This window comes from Physeter macrocephalus, chromosome 14, assembly GCF_002837175.3.
Source record: "Physeter macrocephalus isolate SW-GA chromosome 14, ASM283717v5, whole genome shotgun sequence".
Classification (NCBI taxonomy): Eukaryota; Metazoa; Chordata; class Mammalia; order Artiodactyla; family Physeteridae; genus Physeter; species Physeter macrocephalus.
Window position 1 is genome coordinate 72,397,811 of NC_041227.1, and position 10,149 is coordinate 72,407,959.

General features: G+C 43.5%; 1 long non-coding RNA gene across 9 annotated transcripts in view; it reads right to left on the minus strand.

Moving 5' to 3' along the window:
• The window catches only part of LOC102984234 (uncharacterized), a 550,122-nt gene that overhangs the window by 227,349 nt on the left and 312,624 nt on the right, over nucleotides 1-10,149 (minus strand). For all 9 annotated transcript variants that reach the window (XR_008619294.1, XR_008619291.1, XR_008619292.1 and 6 more), the window contains one exon: nucleotides 3,029-3,149. This is a non-coding gene — a long non-coding RNA (uncharacterized lncRNA). The remainder of the gene's footprint in view (nucleotides 1-3,028; nucleotides 3,150-10,149) is intronic.

Consider the following 10,149-nt stretch of genomic DNA (forward strand, 5'->3'; position numbering starts at 1 on the left):
GGTTGGACCTGAGGATGTGCATGTGTGACAAGTGCCCAGGTCTTGTTGATTCTGCTGCCTGAGGACCACAGCATGAGGCCTGCTGATGAGGGTTATTATCTCCATTTCACGTAGGAGGAGATGGAAGCGCAGGATCACGGAGGGTGAGGACTCTGTCCCAAGCCTCTTAACCCAAACCCCCTGCTGCCTCCCTGTTTCTCACTCAGCACCTGCGTTTTCAGTCCAAAATCCACCCTTCTAGAGGGAGGATGCAGAAATCAAATGGGGCCACAGGATCCGCCCCTCTCCATCCATCTTCACCACCCCCGTCAGAGCAGACAGGGGCCTTGCCCACCTGCCCACATTTGACCCTTCATCTGTCCCAATTATGATCAGAAAACGCTTACTGCATTTTCCTCAGCTTCTCTGGCAGCCCCCGATACGTGCGGCTTCCACGTTCATGCCATAACATTCCTGCAAATTCATCCTGGGCCACTAGCCCCCATTTCCCTCGTCCAGACATGCTGATTTACACCTGAACTCAGCAGAGAGTGTCCCTATGAATTTCCCCTTCCTTCATCTTTGGGGCCTTGAAAAATTGTGCATCCAGTACTTGGATGCCTTGTGCGAATCATTCAACTGGCAGGAATGGTACCCATTATTATTCTGAGCCTTTTGATACCCAGTAGGACCTGCACAGCACCTCTCACTGTAGAGACCCTTCCTCATCTTGGTTACCACAAACTCTATACTGTGTCCTCATTAATTCTCAGGACCTCAGTCAATTCTGCTTCACCAACCAAGTTTACTCTGCCGATTGGAGTTAAGCCCGGAGTAGCAGTTTCCTCTTGCTGCCTGTTCTGTCCTCTGGGAGCTAATATTGGCAGACCGGTCACAGATATGTCAGATACCTTGGATTTCATCTGACGGGACGTCCCAGTTGATGTCAGCATGGGTCTGGCCATTTTTTCTATCACTCCTGCATTTTGACTCTGGGCCAGTTGGGGGGTTCCTAACACTCATGCAGGCCCTCCCCTGGGCCAAAGTCCTCCTCTCCCAGATGCCTTCCAGATGCTCCACGCACCAGTAAGAGAACATTCAACCAGAGACAGGTTCCCTGGGCACACAAAGCTACTCCACCTTGTTCCAAAGTAGAGCTATTGGCTTTGCATTCACCACCACCCCCAATATACACACCCCTACACACACCCCACACACACTCACCACCTCTTCAATCTAAGTAGCCCCGCTGGTATCTGTCATATATATTGGGCTTCTATGTAAAATTTTGTTGGAAGAAAAGAGTTAGTACAATCCCATCATTTTATTTCATAGGTGTAGAAAGTGGCAGCTCAGAAATTGTTTACGCAAAATGACAATGATAAACAGTGTCACAGCCGGGGATATTCAGCTGCCCTCTCTGTTTTCCTCCTCTTTCTCCTCCTCCTCCTCTCCCTCCTTCTTATTCTCCTTTTTGGACTCCTTTTACCATACTATACTGCTTCACATATTGCTTTTTCATAAAGCAGTTATTATTAATTAGATGTAAAATAGCTATTAAAAAAGTCACTTGGTGAAATTTTAAAAATTCTATAAAATTAAATGTAGTAGATATTCGCCTGGAAGGTTCTGGGCTGTAGAGTTTTTCCCTGGTGAGTTTTATAAAACACCACCACTTGATTCTCATAAGCCATTTTCCTTTGTCTATATAACAGAATCTGCTCCACAATGGTCAGGAGCAAAAGCTCTGGGTTGGTTTGTTTGTTTTTCGTAATTAAGTTAAGCTTTGAAGATCCTTGGCAAGACTGCTTAGATACAGATATCAGCTCTTAATGGACCCCTTCTTTTCCATAGGGTTATATCAGAGTCATGGGTGGTGTCAGGTGAGAGAGGAGATCAAGCCATCCGTACATTCTGGGAAGTGCTCTTATTGGTCTCAGTCCATTGTGATTGCTTCCAAGACACTCCTGGTCCAAGCCCACATGACATTGCCCTGGCCAGAGGCAGGACCTCCAAGACTCAAAAGCACATGCCCACCTGCCAGCCTTCATATGTTCTTCTTTTGGGCTCTCATGACCTTGGTGTTTGGGATCAGTCCCCAAGCACCCTTGTGCCACCCTCTCACAATCCTTCCCATCTTGAGGTGACATGTGGGAGTACCACCTCTACATCCTCCACTGGCCTCAGAAATCACTGTGCCCCCAAGTTCAGATGCCCACCCCCCACTCTTTAGACTCCATTTTTGTGGCAATCCAGCTGTTTTCCTCTATAAACCAAAAAATGAAAGACTCTAATCCCTGGTGTAGCCCCAGAACATCAAGTGACAAAGCTCAACTTGCCCCCTTAAGAGGGAAAAGTGGGGGAGCCCTCTCCTTCATCAGTGATGAGACCACAAAGAAATGAGACAGAGCTGCTATCTCCCTTTGTGTATCAGGTTCCAGGGCTTCTGCCTGAAGACCCCAGTCATGTTCCAGTCAGCCCCTTGATGACATCCATGCAGGAAGAAAGGGATATCAGGTCATCTAATGTTCAGCATCTCTGGGCTATGGTTGGGGGTATGCACATCATGTGCTAGACCCTGAGACAGAGGTCCTACTGCAGCCCACTGCCCCTTCCCAGTGTTCCACCTGGGGGCAGCCTTTTCCCCTTCTCCCCATCCAGGGCAGATATCTGTGGGGTACATAAAGGGGGTGATGAAGAACTATTCTCACCTGTTCCACCCACACTAGGGTCCTTTGCCCTGAGCACAACCCTGCAGTGTTCCAGGACTGCAGGCGATTCCAATTCCCTTCTTAGGGTTTTCTTACAGAGTCATTATTATTAGTCTCTTCTATTATACAACTTTTCATCAATTCTTGCTCTTTTCTCCAACCAGACCCACAGTTCCTTAAGGAGGGAATATGACTTATTCTTCTTTCATCCCTCTCCATGTTCCACATCTGGCACATGTGGAAGATAAGTAGCAGATACGCAATAATATTTTCATTTTCATTATATTTATCTGAAAAAAATCCAAGTTTGTGCCCATGAAAGAGCTAATTGTTCTTACCTTCTAGAACAACGGCCATCTACCCATGGGTTGAACCACATATTACACATCCTGAATTTTTTTCTCTTCTTTTTTTCCTCACCATCCCAATGCTTTAGTTCTTTCCTTTGCTTAACTGCTCCTGAAAGAAACAGAATGAATGTCATATGTTCTCCCAGAAAGGGGCCTCACAATGCAACTCACCAGGGGTGTGGGGAGGGGACTTTGCAGCAAAAGCTTCAGGCCACGGGGAGTTATTGTTGAATGGGTCCAGCGTTTTGGTTTACAAGATGAAAAGATGCCTGAAGATGGATGGTGGTGATGGTTACACAACAAGTTGAAGGTCCTTAATACCACCAAACTGTATACTGAAAATAGTTAACATAATAAGTTTTATGTTATGTATATTTCACCACAATTAAATAATAAATTAATAAATTAATAAAGCTGCAGGCCTGCTATGGGAAGAATTCTGCTATGGGAAGAACAGCCCATCCCAGCCCCGAGATGTGGTGGCTGGGAGCAAGAGACGTTCGATTGTGACACATTTTAATAAAGTATGCTAAATTATATGCTGGCGGCATTAATAGCAATCGGGCTTGTAGAACATGGGATCTAATGGCTCATAAATGAGATGCAAGTTCATTTTTACAGACCCACTATAATAAACTAATTATTTTGGAACTCTCCAATTATTACATCTGCTCCACAAGTGCCCAGGGAGAGAGAGACACAGAGAGAGAGAGAGAGTCACAGGCAATAGATAAAGAATAAGCCAGCTGCCAAGTGACAAATGTGGTGAAGGAAGACAAAGAGCTGTCAGTTTCCTCATCAATTACGGCCGGTCGCTAACCCACGAGACAGCAAATGGCACAGCCATCAGAGATGGCTCTGTTAGAATTATGGAGTTGGAGATCGCCACTGATTTATTCAGTGCCTGGGGTACAGAAGGGTGTCTGTTGCTTTGGGATTAGGATTTCCCTGCTCAGAGCCATCTGGAAGCTCAGGGGTAGCCCATCCGTGACAGAAACACTCTGACTCTGATTCTCGGGAGGGGAGCAGGCGTCCGGCAGGCCTGCCAAACACCCCAGAGGCTGCTGACATGCCCCCTAAGGCCCAGGTGAAGCTGTGAGGAGCCTGCCAGGAGGGGGTTGATGTGCCACACACACTCTCAGATCCTTAAAGGGAGGGCCTCTATCGGATAGAAGGGCCCACACACTCAGCTGGTTAACCGCATGGCCAGGTAGGTTTCAATCCCGTGGGACGATCTCACACTTTGCCTAACCATCAGAGTGGGAGGGTGGTGGTGTTTCAATTTTATTGTTTTTGTCTGTATAAAATTATATGCTCACTGCAGAATAATGGCTATCACCGCTTCACAATCATAAAATGCATAAGGTTGATCTCATTGCTTTTATTTTTCCAATGAATAACCGAGCATCTTCATGTCTTACTAGCAGGAGGTCTCATTTTCCTCTTGAAGTTTCTCCTCTCCCTGAATTGGCCCGAAATCCTGGGGGCTTGCATGGTCCAACATGAGGCGATCTGACTTCTATGCTTCCCTCAAAAGGGACTGATATGCAAGTCTCTGCCTCAAATACTACTTTCCTTGCATTCATCCCCAGCTGGGGCTGGAAGCACCCTGACAGGTACCTGATCTCAGGGAAAGTCACATCCCCACCACCTGCCTCAAACTCGCCAACCAACCATCAGAGTTTCACCAGGAGGAAGGCCCTTTCTTCTCAGGGTGGACCTCAGTCAAGGGCGCTGAATGTGCATGGCCAAGATCGCAGACCCTATACCTCTCTTTCCCACACCATGGCTCTCAGGGTTCCTGCAGTCCCCAGGTGCTGGGTACAGATGGGTCCTACAACCCCAGGACCATTGTCTGTCTTTGGTCCCTAGGAACTCAGCACTGGTGGCCCCAGAGCTCACCCTTCTCAACCATCGAAACCAGTGTCAGGTTCAAATCTCTTTCTCCAGTGTGTTCCCCTCAACTTCTCAAGGAGAAGCCCCCTTTCAGTCAATGGGGATCTTTGTAAAGCAAAATCCTTAAGTGAAGCCAAGGGGCCCACAGACTCTTTGGAGAACCACGGAGTTCAAGTGATTTGCTGGCACCACACTCTAGAGAAGAAGCCACGAATTCCATGTCTGTTAGAGCACACCTGCCCCACCCACAGATAACCAATATTCTGCTAAACGCCCTCCTTTTCTCTTTTTTTTAAAATTTAAATACAGTTGACTTACAATATTATATTAGTTTCAGGTGCACAACACATCTGATATTTTTATAGATTACACTGCATATAAAATTATTAAAAAATATTGGCTATAATCCCCATGGTGTACATTAATCCTTGTATCTGATTTATTTTACACATAGTAGTTGTGCCTCTTAATCGCCTTCCCCTACCTTGCTCCTCTTCTCACCCTTCTCCCCACTGGTAACCACGAGTTTGTTCTCTGTACCTGTGAGTCTGTTTCTGTTTTATTACATTCATTCATTTTATTTTTTAGATTCCACTCCTATATAGTTTGTATCCCGCTTTTTCTTTTACTTTGTATTATATCTTGAGCATATCTATTATCATTAAATATTCTTCAATATGAGTTTTACTCAAAATAAACTATTGTACAGATATGTCTTAATTTAATTGTCCCCTTGCCTGTTGTTGGACATTAAAACTGCTTTCTGGGAGGGACTTCCTTGGCAGTCCAGTGGTTAAGACTCCGTGCTTCCACTGCAGGGTTCGATCCCTGGTCGGGGAACTAGGATCCCACGTGCAGCGTGGCACGACCCCCCAAAAATAAAAACGTTTTTTTAAAAACTGCTTTTTTGGGGGGAGAATATAGATACTATGAATATTCTCATATGTGAATCTTTGCCTGCATCTTTGATTATTTCCTTTGCACAAGTTCCTAGAAGTGCAGTTACTCTCAAAAAATATGGACATTTTAGACTCTCAGTAAATATTCTCAAAATACTGTCTAAAAACCATTTATTTACAAGAGCATGATATTATTTATTTCTCTACATCTGTTCCAGCTTTGGATATTATCATTAAAAAATAAGTTTGGTAATTTAATAGGCTAAAACGACCTCATTTTAATTTGTATAATACTTCAATCATTATTAACGAGACGGGGAACTCTTACATATATTTTCTAACCAAATATATTCCCTCTTTTGTAAATTTCCAGTTCTTGTGCTTGTCCATTTACCTAATGATATCCTAGTGCTTTCTCATCAGTATGCGTGAATATGTACATAGAAGCCCCCAGACCCACCCCAACTGCCAATGAATGAATAAACAGGCAGTTTAGGAACAAGGTTGATGGATTCTATCCCCCTCTGCAGGGTGGCACCTAGGGCTCGAAGCCTTTGATCTCTGTATCTCTAGCAGCAAGCCCAATAAATGTTAAATGAATGAATTTATTATAAGTAATAACAACAAATAGCCTTTTGATGCCACGTTCGTGGCAAGTATTTTTCAGTTTATTTGCCTTCAACATTTTTACATACATAGACATAGAATATTTTTGATCTTCTCCTTCGTGACTTCCTGCACTGCTTCTAAACCACAGAGGTCTTCCCCACGCAAGGGTGTGTGAAATATTCAATTCTATTTTCTGCTCATCTTCCCACTGTCTGCTGTGTTACATTTAATTTTATTTCTCATGTTCTTAATGGAAGCCAAGCCACTGGACCGGACCCTCCAAAGGCTCTTTTGAACCAGATGCAGAGGTAAACAGTCCCCTTCACCAGGAAGGGCACCTGAGGAGGTAGCTTACTGCACTGCATGTTTTCCTGCATCTGCTGCCAGTTGGCCTTCGAGGGAGAATAATTTTTAACAGCAGGCTGAGCTCCCTTTGCCAGGAAGGAAGTTATAAACACCAGTCCTCTCCGCTCAGTATGGGGCTTCGTACTAAATCAGTTCATTTTCTTCCCTCCATCTGAGAAGCAGGCCTAAGCAGAGGCTTTATTTACAAAGGTTAAACATTCCTTTAATTGGATTGCTGGCATTTAAGCCCGGAGCCCTCTCCCCTGCCTCTTGGTCCCTCTCCTTCATACCTGGACTAGTGCCAGAGAGAAATACCAAGAGAAGACTTCCTTTAATGAAGAAGACATGAGAGGGGTCCTTTTGGAGATTTATGTTACAGCTTGGAACCACCACAAACGAATGAACTGAATCACGAAAAGTCCACAGCCACTTGATCACCGAGCAAAGGAAATCCGAGAACTCTCTAGACTGGGGAGAAACAGGGTTTGGAACACACATGGCATGTGCTCCACGAAGCACGTTTCATATCTGAGAACAAGGTTATTTCGATATGCACATTCCTCGCCTGACCATCTGAAGGCAGTCCTAAGGTCATATGTTGACATAGAGAACCCTGGCGAGAAACAGAGAACCAATCTCCAATCCAAGCTTGTCTAGCTTGTAACAACATGCACGTCACACCCTCCTCGGGCCTCAGATTCCTCACTCACAAGTGATTCCTAAGTTCCTTCCCATCTCCGACACTCTCTGTCCCCTCCATCTTTCTATCTCAATAATGCTGCTAGTGTACACAGAAGACCAATGATGATACGGGCAAAGGATAAATCCAGATACATTTACATCCTTTCCTCTATAAGAACACGATGTCAATTCAAAAGGTCAAAAGCCTAAATGCCTTGGATCCATGTGACATCTAAGAAGTAAAACTCTCACAAATTGGATTCAGCCATTAAGTCCTGAAGATGAAAAAAGAGGAACCAAGCATGAAGAAATTTCCCTCAAAGGAAAATTAAAACAAAAACAACAACCCCGGAAGGAATACATGCTCCTTAAGCATTGGTTTGGGTCAAACGTGTACATATACGTAATACTGTCCACATTCTACAGACGTAGAAACTCAGGCTGAGAGAAACCACGGTCCCCCGACACTTCCCCATGGGCTGTGGGCTTCGTGAGGGTTGGATCTCTTTTGCTGTTGTTGCTGTTTTAGTTTTTGCATTTGTTTGTTTGTTTCTGGTATAGTCTCAAGACTTAGCACATTGTAGGCACTCAATAAATATTTCTTGCATAAATTAATTTAAATTAGCAAAAGAGATCCCTTCCTCCAGAGAACAGCTAAGCATGGCCTCAATTTCACCTCCCACTCACTCCCTCAGCCAGATGCCCTTATGGAGGATACAACCTACACACCTGTATATGGCAGCCCTAGGTAAGAGTGTTGCAAATGCATATGACTGATGGCCCATAATTTCTGCCAGGAAGGCATCAACAACAGGGCTCAAAGCACCTTCCCAACTCACAGGGGTCATCTGGTTGTGTTGCCATAGGCCTGGATGCAGATGACGGGCACCCCTCTGTTATCCTCTCTTAAAGACCAATTCTGATGTCCTGGACCATTCAGATCATTAATGACTCTCATCTTCAAGCTTATGGATAATATTAGCATGTAGCTAATACCTAGATATTACTTGGCATTACAATTTATAGAACATAGAAGGAGAATAATAAACCTTTCAATTGGTCTCTGTCTCTTGCTACCCTAGAATTTACCATTTCTATTTTTTTAACTTTTTATTTTATATTGGAGTATAGCCGATTAACAATGTTGTAATAGTTTCAGGTGCACAGCAAAGTGACTCAGCCATACACATACCTGTATCCATTCTCCACCAAACTCCCCTCCCATCCAGGCTGCCTCATAACATTGAGCAGAGTTCCCTGTGCTATAGAGTAGGTCCTTGTTGGTTATCCATTTTAAATATAGCAGTGTGGCAACCTAAGTGTCCATCAACAGATGAATGCATAAAGAAGATGTGGCGCATATATACAATGGAATATTATTCAGCCATAAAAAGGAACAAAACTGAGTTATTTGTAGTGAGGTGGATGGACCTAGAGACTGTCATACAGAGTGAAGTAAGTCAGAAAGAGAAAAACAAATACCGTATGCTAACACACATATATGGAATCTAAAAGAAAAAAAAAGAAAGAAAATCATCAGAAGAACCTAGGGGCAAGATGGGAATAAAGACACAGACCTACTAGAGAATGGACTTGAGGACACGGGGAGGGGGAAGGGTAAACTGGGACGAAGTAAGAGAGTGGCATGGACATATATACACTACCAAACGTAAAACAGATAGCTAGTGGGAAGCAGCCGCATAGCACAGGGAGATCAGATCGGTGCTTTGTGACCACCTAGAGGGGTGGGATAGGGAGGGTGGGAGGGAGGGAGATGCAAGTGGGAAGAGATATGGGGACATATGTATATGTAGAGCTGATTCACTTTGTTGTAAAGCAGAAACGGACACACCATTGTAAAGCAATTGTACTGTAATAAAGATGTTAAAAAAAGACAAAAAATAAAAATAAATAAATAAAGCAGTGTGTACATGTCAATCCCAAACTCCCTAACTATCCCTTCCCCCCACCCTTCCTCCCTGGTAACATAAATTAATTTCTATTTTCAAAAAAAGTTTTAGCCCAGAATTCAGTTCAAAGAGGAGAGATAGCTCAGCATTTGGTAGATGCTAATATTTACAACAGATATCTCAACCCACAAAAATAAAGTGTTTTGTCCTATTTTATGGGGCAAAAATCTGTCTTTAATTTGATCCAAACCACAGCAAAGCGTACAAAGTCCTACCTCTAGGCATAAAAGGAGTAAGGTGGGCTTTTTTAATAGCTGCCGAAAGAACACGTAATTCAAAGCTTTTCCTGTGTTTGATTACAGTGATCTAAAGGAAAGATGATATTAGTAGAATTATAATCAACAAATCATTTGCAGAAGATAAAGTGGCTGGTTGGAAATGAATCAAGTGCCTATATATTATGTGGCAAACCTAACCACATATTAACCAAACTGAAGATCTACGTAACTATCATTTGTTTGTTTCCTACTTTTGAGCTTTCCTTCCTAAACAGCATGGTTGAACAATCCATTTTTGGTGAATTTTTGGTGTAGCTGATCCAGTACTTTCAACTACTGCCTCATCCTTGAAATTTACATCCGTTTTTCTCCAATTGTTATCGATCTTATTATTATCAGTAAAGTAATTAACTGCCTTTGGTAAGGGACTTTTTTTTTTTTTTTTTTTTTTTTTTTTTTTTGCGGTACGCGGGCCTCTCACTGTCGCGGCC